This window comes from Artemia sp. Qi Xiang Cuo, chromosome 1 (assembly GCF_049724085.1).
Source record: "Artemia sp. Qi Xiang Cuo chromosome 1, ASM4972408v1, whole genome shotgun sequence".
Lineage (NCBI taxonomy): Eukaryota > Metazoa > Arthropoda > Branchiopoda > Anostraca > Artemiidae > Artemia > Artemia sp. Qi Xiang Cuo.
Genome location: NC_142794.1, coordinates 90,274,850 through 90,292,712, shown reverse-complemented (window position 1 = coordinate 90,292,712; position 17,863 = coordinate 90,274,850). Strand labels below are relative to the sequence as shown.

The window sequence follows — 17,863 nt, the reverse complement described above, 5'->3', positions numbered from 1 at the left end:
CAGCAATAAAAACATATATACAAGCATACCTATCAACAGCGAAGGAAAAGCAATGTTTTTTAATTATGGCGAAAACGAGCCTGTTAGGGTTATTAGTAAATGTGCTTGTAAGACTAATGATTTAGAACAAATTCCAGGAACACCGACTCAAGAAAAAAACATTTCTAACTGTGTTTTAAACAGTTCTTTTAGTTCTACTGAATATAGTTAAAAAACGAACTCAAGTCCAAAGAAACTGAATACTGTGGTTCATTAATATTATCTTCATTATTTTAGCTAGAATGTAAATAAACAAGTTTCTTTTTTAAATTTTTTACAGTAAAGAACGATCTCTCTCCCATAGTAACTGATATGTTACATTAAAATTACAATAATCCGGGTTGCAGCGGTAGCTAGCAACCTAGTAAGAGACGATCACGTCCAATGTTAAGAAATATATTATAATAAAGAACGAATATTTTACCGATTGTCTACTAATAACCATATATGACGTAATAAGTGAAATGACGTAATATCTAAAACCTATTGTCTACTAATAACCATATATGACTTAATTAGCGACGTGACGTAAAAATTGAATTTACATTAAAAGACGATCACTGAAATAACAAACCATTCCATACATTGGACTTAGTTAGCTACTTGATTGTTTGAGTTTCGTCTCTTACTATTTAAAAGAAGAAAAAGCCGTAGGCTTTTTCCTGTTTGTATTTATAGTTAAAAAACGAGCTCAAGTCCAAAGAAACTGAACACTGTGGTTCAGTCATATTATCTTCATTATTTTAGCTAGAATATAAATAAACAAGTTTCTTTTTTAAATTTTAAATTGAAAAGATAGTGCTTTTAATTCAACATATTAAAAGTTCTCCCCGACGGGGAATCAAACCCCCTTCTCCCAGGTAACAAGTGGGCATACTTACCAAAAGACTTCAAAAAGACTTCATAGAAGATTTTAAGCAGATGAAAGATCTTGGTACTGACCAATTTCAAATCAAGAAACTAAAAGGTGAGACCGAAGACTTATTTCTGGAAGAACTTGATCTAAAAGTGTTTCCAAATCTTTTCCCGAAAGGCAAATATGGCTTGCGTGACAAGGCAAGACCTTTTCGGATTAGGAATGCAGAATATTTTAAATCAAGGCTTCTTAGCAGACATACTAAGTTTCGTCTTGACAAACAGTTTCTTTTTCAAAGCTTCCAATTGCAAGAATTCTCTTACATGTGTAATAGCGTCGGTCATATGTTGCGGACTGTGAAACCAAATGAAAATGCTCGTCAATTTATAGACAGGCTTCCCGTGATGGAGAGATGGAAGTGACTTTGTTTTCCGTTCAATCAAAAAGCAGAGGATCTCAGCAGTATTTTCAATCTCTTTCCTATAATTTACAGTAAAGAACGATCTCTTTCCCATACTAACTGATATATGGTGGTTCCAGGTGTAGTTACATTACATAAAGGATCGATGTGGTTCATTATAAATTATAAAAGGTTTAGAGCTTCTAATGTTCGAAGATTATAGAGTTAAAAATTTTCCAATACCGGGAATCGAACCCGGGCCTTCTAGACGAAATCCAGCTATCCTATCCACTACACCATATGGGACTATAAAACAGCATGATTTAAGAACCATATGCATATTATTATTTCATCGTATTTTCCGGGTTGCAGCGGTAGCTAGCAATCCAGGTTGCAGCGGTAGCTAGTAACCTAGTAAGAGACGATCAAGTCCAATGTTAAGAAATATAAAAACCCCTAACTCCTGAGAAAAGAGTCAGATCAAAACAAAAATTACACTATTACAACCACCTTGTCCAAAACCCCTATTAAGGCAACTTATCACTCTTTGGCTTGAATAACAAAGAAAATATATTGGCTTGAAAATCAAGAAAATTGACTTTAACCAAGTTATTCTCCACAAACGGGATATTTTTTTCATTCCGCTTGATTTTCCTCCTCAACTAGCTGGGCACTGGAAATTCATACAGATCTGTATAATAGCTCATTTTAAATGAAATTTCAACATCTAGTCACTTTTTTAATTAAAAATTTTTAAAGTAGACTCAATTTTGTCAAAAAAATTGCATTTTTGATGTATTTTCATCCTGCAGTCTATTCAAAGATATTTGAGTTTTATAATAAAGATCGAACTCTTCCCTATACTAACTTGCATACGCAACTTCACTATAGTTAAGATTACAGAATTTATATTTTTACATTAAAAGACGATCACTGAAATAACAAACCATTCCATACATTGGACTTAGTTAGCTACTTGTTTGTTTGAGTTTCGTCTCTTACTATTTAAAAGAAGAAAAAGCCGTAGGCTTTTTCCTGTTTGTATTTATAGTTAAAAAACGAACTCAAGTCCAAATAAACTGAACACTGTGGTTCATTTATATTATCTTCATTATTTTAGCTAGAATGTAAATAAACAAGTTTCTTTTTTAAATTTTAAATTGAAAAGATATTGCTTTTAATTCAACATATTAAAAGTTCTCCCCGACGGGGAATCGAATCCCCTTCTCCCAGGTAACAAGTGGGCATACTTACCATTAGACTATCAAAGACTTATAAAATAAAAGTTACATATAAGATATGATAATAATTTTTACATAAAGGACCGATATAGCTCATCATAATCCGATACTGGGGTGACAAAAGCTAAAAAATTAAATTCTCTGCGAGGTTGTACCGAAGAATCCGGGTTGCAGATGTAGCTAGCAACCTAGTAAGAGACGATCACGTCCAATGTTAAGAAATATAAAAACCCATAGCTCCTAAAAAAGGAGTCAGATCAAAAGAAAAAGTACACCATTAGAACCGCCTTGTCCCAAACCCGTTCATAGGAAACTTTCTGTGCCTTGGCTTGAACAGCAAGGGAAATATAGTGGCTTGAAAATCAAGAAACTTGACTTTAACTACACTATTCTTCCCACACGTGATATTTTGTTCTCTTTTTTTTGTATCCATAGATAGCTTGGCACAGGAACATCGTAGAAGGTTCTTCAATAGCTCATCCCAAAGGAAATTAGTTAGGTTAAAAACCTATAGTAATTAAAAAGAATTATTTATAAAAGAGAATAAATTTTTCCAATAAAAACTGTATTTTTGATGCAGTGACTTCATAATTACTATATAAGAAACGTCAAAACTGTATCCGAGTTGCAGCGGTAGCTAGCAACCTAGTAAGAGACGATCACGTCCAATGTTAAGAAATATAAAAACCCATAGTTCCTAACAAAGGAGTCAGATCAAAACAAAAAGTACACCATTAGAACCGCATTGTCCAAAACCCCTGTATAGGAAACTTTCTGTCCCTTGGCTTGAACAGCAAGGGAAATATAATGGCTTGAAAATCAAGAAAATTGACTTTAACCACGTTATTCTCCCCAAACGGGATATTTTTTTCTTTTTTTTTCTTTTCCACAGATAGCTTGGCACTGGAACATCGTAGAGGGTTGTTCAATAGCTCATTTTAAAGGAAATTATTTGGGTTAAAAATCTATAGTAACTAAAATAAATTATTTGTAAAAGAGAATAAATTTTTCCACCAAAAACTGCATTTTTGATGTCTTTTCACACTGCAGTCTTTCAAACACAATCGTATACCAGCGGTAAGATTTGAACCCACGCCTCCGAATCTAGTAAGAGACGATCAGTCCAATGCTAAGAAATATAACAAAACTCCTAAAAATAGAGTCAAATCAAAACAAAAGTACATCATTAGAATTACCTTGTCTGAAACCCTACTAGATAAATATTGAATGTCGTCATTGTTTTATATTAGAGCTATGACGTGAATAGAAAAACACGAAAATATATTGTTGTTTCTGAAGACGTCATGAAATAATATCAAATTGCGCTATGACGTCAATAAAATCCTTACGCCGTGACGTCATAATTACTATATAAGAAGCGTCAGAACTGTAAATGTTCTCATTCATAATTACATAATGGTTTCAATCAAGCAAGCTATACGCAAGTTGAAAAAACAGTACTACACAAACAACAGAGATGAAAAAAGCAAAGGCACAAACAACAGATTGAAAAGAAAAAAGCAAAGGTATTCAACCGACCAGGCGTATCGAGAAGTAATAATTGAGAGAGCAAAACAAAACAGCAAGATGTGCTATCTCAATGATGAAGATTATAGACATGCAAAAATTGAGACAGCCAAACAAAAGTTCAAGGATAGTTATCACAATGATGAAGATTACCGCATTAAATATAAGAAAAACCAAAAGCAAAGGTATTCAACCGTCCAGGTGTATCGAGAATTATAATAAAGAACGAATATTTTACCGATTATCTACTAATAACCATATATGACGTAATAAGTGACATGACGTAATATCTAAAACCTATTGTGTACTAATAACCATATATGACTTAATGAGCGACGTGACGTAAAACTTGAAAAAATTAATTTTTATTTTATTTTCGTTTTTAGTTCAGAATTGCTAAAGTTATAAACTGCAAAAATATTTATGGTGTCTGAACAATAGTTTTAATCTTTTAATTTAGTCTAGAAAAATACCTGAAAATTTAAAAATTAGTTTAATTTTTTGTTAGGTTGTTGATACTTGATACGGGACATAAAAATTCAACTAATGGTTGCGTAATGGTTTCAATCAAACAAGCTACACGCAAGTTAAAAAAAGAGTACTACCAAAAAAACAGAGATAGCATCTTGAAAAGAGAAAAGCAAAGGTATTCAACCGACCAGGCGTATCGAAATGCGAAAATTGATAGTGACAAACAACGTTATTGTAATGATGTAGTTTATATACATGCGAAAATTGAGACAGCCAAACAAAAGAGCAAGGAACGGTATGATAACGATATAGATTACCGAAACAAACATAAGAAAAAAGTTGCTACCAGAATAATGTTTAGATACTGGGGTGACAAAAGCTATAATGTAAAAATTAAATTCTCTGCGAGGTTGTACCGAAGAACGCATAAGGACAAAGGTAAAAATTTACAATAAGGAACGAACTGAACCCATAGTAACTTAAGTGTTATTATAATAAAGAAGGAACGCTTGCTCATAGTATCTGAAATATTAATTAAAAGTAGTAGCTCTAGCTTTAGTGGCAGTATTATCATCGGTAAACTTTTCTAGAGTATGGTGCAATAATTGACTTACATGCTTTATTCTCTGAAATTCGTCTCTTACTACTCAAACTAAGAAAAAACCGTAGGCTTTTTCCTGTTTGTAATCCGGGTTGCTGCGGTAGCTAGCAACCTAGTAAGAGACGATACAATAAAGAACGAACTGTTGCGTATACCAACTTGTATAGGCAACCGGGTTGCAGTGGTAACTAGCAACCTAATAAGAGACGATCACGTCTGATGTTAAGAAATATAAAATTACATTAAAGAATATAGTAAAGATCGACCTCTAGCTTATTTGAATTTTAAATTAAACGATTTTAATTCATTGTTAAATAAAGGATCGATATATGTTGTATAATTACATAAAGGATCGATACTATAAATGGGAATTCTGTAATTATCATCGGTATCACAGTTTTATAGATAGCTGAATTACAAACTAAAAGAAATTGACCTGCAAAAATATTTATGATGCCTAATCAGTAATAGTAATTTTTTAATTTAAACAAACAAAATACATGAAAATTCTAAAATTAGTTTTGCTTTTTGTCTCCTGGAAGAAATTTTTTTTTCATCTCAGTTCAAATTTATTATTGTATCCTGTAACCCGTAAAGTACATATCTCCATATTATTGTCTCACAATTGCAATTATTTTAGTTTTCAGTCCAGAATCACTAAACTTATTATTTAAACTGCAAAAATATTTATGGTGTCTAACCAATAATACTAATTTTGTAATTCAAACAAGATAAATACCTGAAAATTTTAAAATTAGTTTTGTTTTATGCTAGGTTTTAGATACTCGACACGGGATTTTGTGTGCTTAATAATTTTAAATCTTGAAAAAATATGGTCTCACGCGAGTGGAAAAAAAGAAAGAATAACCAAAAACAATATCAAAATAGAACAATCCAAATTTCTACTAATAGAAAACTTTACTACACAAAAAATAAAGCTAACATCCTGAAATATAAGAAAAGTTTATTTAAAAGAGATAAAAATGCCACCAAACGCAATAAAGCTCGAGCACGCGTAAGGATTGCTACTAAGATGTCTTGTGATCCAGGATTTAAGAAAATGAAATATGACAGAGCAAAACAGAGGTATCTTACGGATCAGGGGTATCGAGAAGGAAAATTGAGACAGCGAAACAAAAGAGCAAGGAACGGTATGATAACGATATAGATTACCGAAACAAACATAAGAAAAAAGTTGCTACCAGAATAATGGGTAGATACTGGGGTGACAAAAGCTATAATGAAAAAATTAAATTCTCTGCGAGGTTGTACCGAAGAACGCATAAGGACAAAGGGAAAAATTACATTCAGAAATACAAGAAGATGGCAAAAATGCAGGCTGATCTTTGTAAATTGAGAAACATTTTACGCATGTTTTATCGGGATCACGAAAAGTATTCGAAATTACAGATTAAAATTCTCTTTGAAAGGGCGGATGCTGTTGAAAAGTCGGCTAGAAATGCTTTGGCAAAGCTTCATGGCAATATCCAAAAGAAATGTTGTCAGTTTAACGAAAAGCTTCCAAGGTATGGATTGGCAACTGCGGAACAGTTTATAGATGCAATGGAAAATGTTCGACAACACAGTGAATATACGGAGGCGTACTTCTTAGAAAATTCGTATATTAATTTTGGAAGGAGCAATTGCAGTTTATGTAGCAGCAATAAAAATATATATACAAGCATACCTATCAACAGCGAAGGAAAAGCAATGTTTTTCAATTATGGCGAAAACGAGCCTGTTAGGGTTATTAGTAAATGTGTTTGTAAGACTAATGATTTAGAACAAATTCCTGGAACACCGACTCAAGAAAAAAGCATTTCTAACTGTGTTTTAAACAGTTCGTTTAGTTCTACTGAATATTTGGCAAAAAATTCTCTGTGTAGTAGAACACACTGTCCTGAAAAGTACGAGACAACTATTGAAAAATGCTCTAAAACTAGATCTGACAAGGAAATTATGATGGCTGAAGTCACCTATAACAATCTGAGTAAAAATTCAAAACCAAAAATTGGGCAGCAGGTTACTTGGCAATGTCACCCTGATATCTGCAAGCTCTATCCGACGGATATTGAATTATGTCAAATTCTTTTTGATATCCTTGAAAACAATATAGCATTAAAATTGATTGTTTGAGTTTCGTCTCTTACTATTTAAAAGACCATATATCAGTTGTATTTGTAGTTAAATAATCCGGGTTGCAGCGGTAGCTAGCAACCTAGTAAGAGACGATCACCTCCAATGTTAAGAAATATAAAACCCCCCAACTCCTAAGAAAAGAGTCAGATCAAAACAAAAAGTACACCATTAGAACTGCCTTGTCCGAATCCTCTATATAGGAAACTTACCGCCCTTTGGCTTGAATAACAAAGAAAATATATTGGCTTGAAAATCAAGATAATAGACTTTTACCACGTTATTCTCCACAAACGGGATATTTTTTTCTTTCCGCTTGTTACATAAAGGATCGATACTATAAATGGGAATTCTGTAATTATCATCGGTATCACAGTTTTATAGATAGCTGAATTACAAACTAAAAGAAATTGACCCAGGGTGGGCTTGAACCACCAACCTTTCGACTATTAGCCGAACCTGCTAGCCTGTTGCGCCACGGCGTCATTTATCAGAGATGTAAAATTAACAATATGATGTGTTCAAATAGAATATAAAAGAGGATAAAACCGAAACTAAAATGACCAAGCAAAATAAACAAAATACTTTGCTTTGTCAAACAGTTCGTGGTAACGAACTGTAAGTAAGGAGCGACCCGGCTCAATGGTAACCGAAACTCTAAAAAACGGGATTTCGATACCAATAGATACATCAAAAGAATCAGATTTTAAGTGGTTGCTGTTACCTAGTGTCAGACTAGGTTGCTGCTACCGTTGCAACCACGATTTGTAATGTTCTTCGATATTTTTTTTTTATTTACTATGGGCGACAGTTGGTTCTTTCATATACTATTGAATAATTGACACTATTGAATACCTGACACTATTGAACTAAATTATCGAAAATATTACATATTTTCTTTCTTTTTTTTCTTTTTTTCTTTTTTTTTCTTTTTTTGTATCCAGAGATAGCTTGGCACTGGAACATCATAGAGGGTTGTTCGATAGCTCATTTTAAAGGAAATTAATTGGGTTAAAAATCTATAGTAACTAAAATAAATTATTTCTAAAAGAGAATAAATTTTTCCACCAAAAACTGCATTTTGATGTCTTTTCACACTGCAGTCTTTCAAATATAATAGTATACCAGCGGTAAGAATCGAACCCACGCCTCTGAAGAGACTGGTGGCTAACACCAGTGCCTTGGACCACTCGGCCAGGCTGCCTCTCATAAATAAATATATATGTGAATTTGGGTTGCAGCAGTAGCTAGCAACCTAGTAAGAGACGATCAGTCCAATGCTAAGAAATATAAAAACCCAAAACTCCTAAAAATAGAGTCAGATCAAAACAAAAGTACATCATTAGAAATACCTTGTCTGAAACCCTACTAGATAAATAATGAACGTCATCATAGTTTTATATTAGAGCTATGACGTGAATAGAGTGACGTCATAATTAGTATATAAGGAAAGTCAAAACTGAAAATTCTCTCATTCTTGATTAGAATAATGGTTAGATCAAAGCAGGCTATACGCAAGTTGAAGAAAGAGTACTACACAAACAACAGAGATAGTAACTTGAAAAGAAAAAAGCAAAGGTATTCAACCGACCAGGTGTATCGAGAAGTAATAATTGAGAGAGCAAAACAAAGGTATTCAACCGACCAGGCGTATCGAGAAGTAATAATTGAGAGAGCAAAAGAAAACAGCAAGATGTGTTATCACAATGATGAAGATTATAGACATGCAAAAATTGAGACAGCCAAACAAAAGATCAAGGAACGGTATGGTAATGATGAACATTACAGAGAAGCAAGAATTGAGCAGGCTAAACAAAAGATCAAGGAGCGTTATCACAATGATAAACTTTATAGAGAAGCAACAATTGAGCAGGCTAGACAAAAGAGCAGGGAACGTTATCACAATGATGAAGATTATAGACACTCAAAAATTGAGACAGCCAAACAAAAGATCAAGGAACGGTATGGTAATGATGAACATTACAGAGAAGCAAGAATTGAGCAGGCTAGACAAAAGAGCAGGGAACGGTATGATAATGATGAAGATTACCGAAACAAACATAAGAAAAAAGTTGCTACCAGAATAATGGGTAGATACTGGGGTGACAAAAGCTATAATGAAAAAATTAAATTCTCTGCGAGGTTGTACCGAAGAAGGCATGAGGACAAAGGGAAAAATTACATTTAGAAATACAAGAAAATGGCAAAAATGCAGGCTGATCTTCGTAAATTCAGAAACATTTTACGCATGTTTTACCAGGATCACGAAAAGTATTCAAAATTACAGATTAAAATTCTCTTTGAAAGAGCGGATGCTGTTGAAAAGTCGGCTAGAAATTCCTTGGCAAAGCTTCATAGTAATATCCAAAAGAAATGTTGTCAGTTTAATGAAAAGCTTCCAAGGTATGGATTGGCAACTGCGGAACAGTTTACAGATGCAATGGAAAATGTTCGACAACACAGTGAATATACGGAGGCGTACTTCTTTGAAAATTCGTATATTAATTTTGGAAGGAGCAATTGCAGTTTATGTAGCAGCAATAAAAACATATATACAAGCATACCTATCAACAGCGAAGGAAAAGCAATGTTTTTTAATTATGGCGAAAACGAGCCTGTTAGGGTTATTAGTAAATGTGTTTGTAAGACTAATGATTTAGAACAAATTCCAGGAACACCGACTCAAGAAAAAAGCATTTCTAACTGTGTTTTAAACAGTTCTTTTAGTTCTACTGAATATAGTTAAAAAACGAGCTCAAGTCCAAAGAAACTGAATACTGTGGTTCATTAATATTATCTTCATTATTTTAGCTAGAATGTAAATAAACAAGTTTCTTTTTTAAATTTTTTACAGTAAAGAACGAGCTCTCTCCCATAGTAACTGATATGTTACATTAAAATTACAATAATCCGGGTTGCAGCGGTAGCTAGCAACCTAGTAAGAGACGATCACGTCCAATGTTAAGAAATATATTATAATAAAGAACGAATATTTTACCGATTGTCTACTAATAACCATATATGATGTAATAAGTGAAATGACGTAATATCTAAAACCTATTGTCTACTAATAACCATATATGACTTAATTAGCGACGTGACGTAAAAATTGAATTTACATTAAAAGACGATCACTGAAATAACAAACCATTCCATACATTGGACTTAGTTAGCTACTTGATTGTTTGAGTTTCGTCTCTTACTATTTAAAAGAAGAAAAAGCCGTAGGCTTTTTCCTGTTTGTATTTATAGTTAAAAAACGAGCTCAAGTCCAAAGAAACTGAACACTGTGGTTCATTCATATTATCTTCATTATTTTAGCTAGAATATAAATAAACAAGTTTCTTTTTTAAATTTTAAATTGAAAACATAGTGCTTTTAATTCAACATATTAAAAGTTCTCCCCGACGGGGACTCAAACCCCCTTCTCCCAGGTAACAAGTGGGCATACTTACCAAAAGACTTCAAAAAGACTTCATAGAAGATTTTAAGCAGATGAAAGATCTTGGTACTGACCAATTTCAAATCAAGAAACTAAAAGGTGAGAGCGAAGACTTATTTCAGGAAGAACTTGATCTAAAAGTGTTTCCAAATCTTTTCCCGAAAGGCAAATATGGCTTGCGTGACAAGGCAAGACCTTTTCGGATTAGGAATGCAGAATATTTTAAATCAAGGCTTCTTAGCAGACATACTAAGTTTCGTCTTGACAAACAGTTTCTTTTTCAAAGCTTCCAATTGCAAGAATTCTCTTACATGTGTAATAGCGTCGGTCATATGTTGCGGACTGTGAAACCAAATCAAAATGCTCGTCAATTTATAGACAGGCTTCCCGTGATGGAGAGATGGAAGTGACTTTGTTTTCCGTTCAATCAAAAAGCAGAGGATCTCAGCAGTATTTTCAATCTCTTTCCTATAATCCGGGTTGCAGCGGTAGCTAGCAATCCGGGTTGCAGCGGTAGCTAGCAACCTAGTAAGAGACGATCACCTCCAATGTCAAGAAATATAAAAACCCCCAACTCCTAAAAAAAGAGTCAGATCAAAACAAAAAGTACACCATTAGAACCGCCTTGTCCGAATTCTCTATAAAGGAAACTTACCGCCCTTTGGCTTGAATAAAAAAGAAAATATATTGGCTTGAAAATCAAGAAAATTGACTTTTACCACGTTATTCTCCACAAACGGGATATTTTTTTCTTTCCGCTTTTTTTTCTGCTCAGCTAGCTGGGCACTGGAAAATCATAGAGAGCTGTATAATAGCTCATTTTAAAGGAAATTGCAACATCTAGTCACTTTTGTATTTAAAAATAAAATACTTTTTAAAGTAGAATCAATTTTGTCAAAAAAATTGCATTTTTGATGTATTTTCATACTGCAGTCTTTTCAAAGATATTTGAATTTTGAAGCAATAAAACAGTCCATGTAATGAACTCTATAGTAATAATAGCTACTTGTCTCAATAGTAACCGAAACTCCTGGAACCAAAATTTTCTTTTTTGGCTTAATCGCTAAAATTATTATGTAAACTGCAAAAATATTTATGATACCTAATCAGTAATAGTAATTTTTTAATTTAAACAACAAAAATACATGAAAATTCTAAAATTAGTTTTGCTTTTTGTCTCCTGGAAGAAATTTTTTTTTCATCTCAGTTCAAATTTATTATTGTATCCTGGAACCAAGCTTTTTTTGGTTTGTAACCCGTAAAGTACATATCTCCATATTATTGTCTCATAATTGCAATTATTTTAGTTTTCAGTCCAGAATCACTAAACTTATTATTTAAACTGAAAAAATATTTATTGTGTATAACCAATAATAATAATTTTGTAATTCAAAAAAGATAATTACCTGAAAATTTTAAAATTAGTTTTGTTTTATGCTAGGTTTTAGATACTCGACACGGTATTTTGTGTGCTTAATAATTTTAAACCTTGAAAAAATATGGTCTCACGCGAGTGGAAAAAAAGAAAGAATAACCAAAAACAATATCAAAATAGAACAATCCAAATTTCTACTAATAGAAAACTTTACTACACAAAAAATAAAGCTAACATCCTGAAATATCAGAAAAGTTTATTTAAAAGAGATAAAAATGCCACCAAACGCAATAAAGCTCGAGCACGCGTAAGGATTGCTACTAAGATGTCTTGTGATCCAGGTTTTAAGAAAATGAAATATGACAGAGCAAAACAGAGGTATCTTACGGATCAGGGGTATCGAGAAGGGAAAATTGAGACAGCGAAACAAAAGAGCAAGGAAAGGTATGATAACGATATAGATTACCGAAACAAACATAAGAAAAAAGTTGCTACCAGAATAATGGGTAGATACTGGGGTGACAAAAGCTATAATGAAAAAATTAAATTCTCTGCGAGGTTGTACCGAAGAACGCATAAGGACAAAGGGAAAAATTACATTCAGAAATACAAGAAGATGGCAAAAATGCAGGCTGATCTTTGTAAATTGAGAAACATTTTACTCATGTTTTATCGTTATCACGAAAAGTATTCGAATTTACAGATTAAAATTCTCTTTGAAAGAGCGGATGATGTTGAAAAGTCGGCTAGAAATGCTTTGGCAAAGATTCATAGCAATATCCAAAAGAAATGTTGTCAGTTTAACGAAAAGCTTCCAAGGTATGGATTGGCAACCGCGGAACAGTTTATAGATGCAATTGAAAATGTTCGACAACACAGTGAATATACGGAGGCGTACTTCTTAGAAAATTCGTATATTAATTTTGGAAGGAGCAATTGCAGTTTATGTAGCAGCAATAAAAATATATATACAAGCATACCTATCAACAGCGAAGGAAAAACAATGTTTTTCAATTATGGCGAAAACGAGCCTGTTAGGGTTATTAGTAAATGTGTTTGTAAGACTAATGATTTAGAACAAATTCCTGGAACACCGACTCAAGAAAAAAGCATTTCTAACTGTGTTTTAAACAGTTCGTTTAGTTCTACTGAATATTTGGCAAAAAATTCTCTGTGTAGTAGAACAAACTGTCCTGAAAAGTACGAGACAACTATTGAAAAATGCTCTAAAACTAGATCTGACAAGGAAATTATGATGGCTGAAGTCACCTATAACAATCTGAGTAAACATTCAAAACCAAAAATTGGGCAGCAGAATACTTGGCAATGTCACCCTGATATCCGCAAGCTCTATCCGACAGATATTGAATTATGTCAAATTCTTTTTGATATCCTTGAAAACAATATAGCATTAAAATTTTCAACTGACAAAGTGGTTAATTTCTACCTTGGCGGCTTGGATTATTGTGAAATCAATTACAGGGACACAAGAAAGCATGGGCATTCGTTATACTGTAGCCCAAATGAGGGATGTCAGAGCTATTTGCGTTCTCTAAGGGCACTAGCTCCACATTTTCCTGTCTTGAACTGTTTCATTAATAGCGTATATAAGGCAGTATCAAAATGTAAGATTATACAACATATTAATCTACTAAAAGTCGAGGGCTCGTACAAGGAACTAAGTCATTACATAGAAGAAGTGTCAAGTAGACTCTGTCGTAATAATAGTCAAGACTTCATTTACGGTGATAGCAATATTAGAGTTTCTGTGGATGAAAATACAATAATAAAATTATTTGGTGAGAGCCTTGATAAGGTAGCTAACATTAGGGATGTATACCCCACAATGCATTGTGACAGTTGTGAGCAGATAAAGACAAAATACCAATTGAAGAGTCTAAGATCCCTTTCAAATAAGAAAGGTTTTGATGTAATGATGGCCACGATTTTAGAACACCTACAACAGGACATACCCAAAGATGACAGAGAAGAACTAATTCAATGTACAGGTTGGAAAGAGGATGTCATAGATTCATTCTTTGTCTGTGATTACTGTGCTGGGAAAATGTTGAAAAGTCAGGAGAATGTCCGATCAGTATTAAATAACCTTCATATAGACTGTACACCGGAATGTATAAAGTGTTTAAATAATTTTGAAATGGCAATGATTACATTAAAGAACGAACTTTAATCCATAGTAACTGAAGTTATATTAAAAGACAATCATTAGGAGATCACACATAAGGGATTAAATAAATGACCGATATAGCTCATCATAAATGGTGTTTGTCAATTAGGTTTATCTTATCCTGGTTGCAGCGGTAACTAGCTACCTGGCAAGAGACAATCACGTCCAATGTTAAGAAATGTAAAAACCCATAACTCCTAATCACTCCAAATCATAGAGAGCTTTATAACGGCTAATTTTAAAGGGAAATGCTACATCTAGTGCCTTTTTTACATTAAAAGACGATCACTGGAATAACAAACCATTCCATACATTGGACTTAGTTAGCTACTTGATTGTTTGAGTTTCATCTCTTACTATTTAAAAGAAGAAAAAACCGTAGGCTTTTTTCTGTTTGTATTTATAGTTAAAAAACGAACTCAAGTCCAAAGAAACTGAACACTGTGGTTCATTCATATCATCTTCATTATTTTAGCTAGAATGTAAATAAACAAGTTTCTTTTTAAATTTTAAATTGAAAAGATAGTGCTTTTAATTCAACATATTAAAAGTTCTCCCCGACGGGGAATCGAACCCCCTTCTCCCAGGTAACAAGTGGGCATACCTACCATTAGACTATCGAAGACTTATGAAATAAAAGTTACATATAAGATATGATAATAATTTTTTAATCCGGGTTACATAAAGGCTCGATCATCGAATTTTTACATTAAAGAACGAACTTTAGTCCATGGTTTATATTAAGGGACGATCATTAGAAAAGCTCACCATTGCATATATTGGACTGAGTTAGTTTTTTACAGTAAAGAACGAACCTTAGCCCATATTAGCAGAAATAAGAATATCTAGGTTGCAGCGGTAGCTTGCAACCTATTAATTACATAATCCGGGTTGCAGTGGTAGCTAGCAACCTAGTAAGAAACGCCAAATTAAAAGATGATCATTAGAAGAACAAACCATTGCTTCTATTGAACTTAGTTAGCTGCCTGATTCTTTGAGGTTCGTCTCTTACTATTCCAAAGAAGAAAAAGCCGTAGGCTTTTTCCTGTTTGTAATAATATCCGGGTTGCAGCGGTAGCTAGCTACCGCTGTTCAATAGTTCATTTTAAAGGAAATTAATTGGGTTAAAAATCTATAGTAACTAATCCGGGTTGCAGCGGTAGCTAGCAACCTAGTAAGAGACGATCACGTCCAATGTTAAGAAATATAAAAACCCATAATTCCTAACAGAGGAGTCAGATCAAAACAAAAAGTACACCATTAGAACCGCCTTGTCCGAAACCCCTGTATAGGAAACTTTCTGTCCCTTGGCTTGAACAGCAAGGGAAATATATTGGCTTGAAAATCAAGAAAAGTGGCAGCTACTACAACATTCTGCCTAAACGGGATATTTTTCTTTTTTTCTCTTTTCTTTCTTTTCTACAGATAGCTTGGCACTGGAACATCGTAGAGGGTTGTTCAATAGCTCATTTTAAAGGATTAGAATAAGGACCGAAGTCTATCTCATAGTAACTGTTGCAGCAGGGAAAAGAAAAAGAGGTCTGTGGTGTATGTGACGTCATACGAGGTTAAATTTGATTTGAAATAAACCCGAACAGCTAAAGCAAAAAGCCTGAAAAATTTCTGAGGAAATGAAATTTTCCAAAAAATCCGTTTTACAGTACAAATTATTTTACAGTAAAGAACAAACTCTAGCAAATAGTAATTAAAATATATAGGAATAGCTAAGCCAATAGCTCTAGGTACAATACAGCAAACAGTTGTAGACAATTGAGCCAACAGCTGGAAACAACTAAGCCAACATCTGAAGGTACAATATAGCAAATTTATATAAGGGATCGATATTGTTCAATATAATCCGGGTTGCAGCGGTAGCTAGCAACCTAGTAAGAGACGATCAAGTCCAATATTAAGAAATATAAAAACCCATAGTTCCTAACAAAGCAGTCAGATCAAAACAAAAATTACACCATTAGAACCGCCTTGTCCGAAACCCCTGTATAGTAAACTTTCTGTCCCTTGCCTTGAACAGCAAGGAGAATATATTGGCTTGAAAATCAAGAGAAGGGGCAGCTACTACAACATTCTACCTAAACGGGATATTTTTTTTTCTTTGTTTCCAGAGATAGCTTGGCACTGGAACATCGTAGATAGTTGTTCAATAGCTCATTTTAAAGTAAATTAATTGGGTTAAAAGCCTTTTGTAACTATAATAAATTATATAATAAAGATCGAACTCTTCCCTATACTAACTTGCATAGGCAACTTCACTATAGTGAAGATTACAGTATTTATATTATACATCATTATAAATTATAAAAGGTTCAAATGTTCGAAGATTATAGAGATAAAAATTTTCCCACACCGGGAATCGAGCCCGGGCCTGTTAAGTGAAAGTTAACTATCCTAGGCACTAAACCATATGGGACAATAAAGAAGTATGATTTAAGAGCCATATGCATATTATTATTTCACCATACCAATTATAATAAGGCCAAAACAAAATCGTCGACTTGCAACCTTACTTTTGACACATTAGTTAAATCTTCATCAGACTTAAAAAATGTTTTGCTAGTTTTACATGAAAGAACGAACCTTAGCCCATAGTAGCAGAAATAAGAATATCTAGGTTGCAGCGGTAGTTAGCAACCTATTACACAATCCGGGTTTAAGTGGTAGCTAGCAACCTAATAAGAAACTTCAAATTAAAAGCTGATCATTAGAAGAACAAACAATTGCTTATATTGGACTTAGTTAGCTGCCTGATTCTTTGAGTTTTTATAATAAACAACGACCTCTTGCCTCTACTAAATTTTATAGACCACTTAACTATAGTGTAGGCTAGTACAGTTATTTTTAAGGCCAATATATTAAAATTTTCCATTAAAAGACGACCATTGGAATAAAAACCCATTACATATATTTGATTTAGTTATTATAATAAAGAACGACCTCTTTCGTATATTAAATTTTATAGGCCACTTAACTAGAGTATAGGCTAGTACAGTTACAATATTTAAGGTCAATATATTAAAATTTTCCACTAAAAACGTTCATTGGAATAAAAATTATAATAAAGATCGAACTCTTCCCTATACTAACTTGCATACGCAACTTCACTATAGTTAAGATTACAGTATTTATATTTCCGGGTTGCAGCGGTAGCTAGCAACCTAGTAAGAGACGATCACGTCCAATGTTAAGAAATATAAAAACCCATAGTTCCTAAAAAAGGAGTCAGATCAAAACAAAAATTACACCGTTAGAACCGTCTTGTCCGAAACCCCTGTATAGGAAACTTTCTGTCCCTTGGCTTCAACAGCAAGGGAAATATATTGGCTTGAAACTCAAGAAAATTGACTTTAACCACGTTATTCTCCCCAAACGGGATATTTTTTTCTCTTTACAATAAAAAACGATCATTGGAATAACAAACAATTGCATACATTGGAATTAGCTAGCTACTTGATTGCTTGAAACTCGTCTCTTACTATTTCAAAGAAGAAAAAGCCGTAGGCTTTTTCCTGTGTGTAATGATCACGTCCAATGTTAAGAAATATAAAAACCCCTAACTCCTAAAAACAGAG

At 33.3% G+C, this 17,863-nt stretch overlaps 1 protein-coding gene across 1 annotated transcript in view; it reads left to right on the top strand.

Moving 5' to 3' along the window:
- LOC148956902 (uncharacterized) overlaps positions 1 to 17,863 on the top strand; it is a 173,458-nt gene that overhangs the window by 17,780 nt on the left and 137,815 nt on the right. The window lies entirely within an intron of this gene.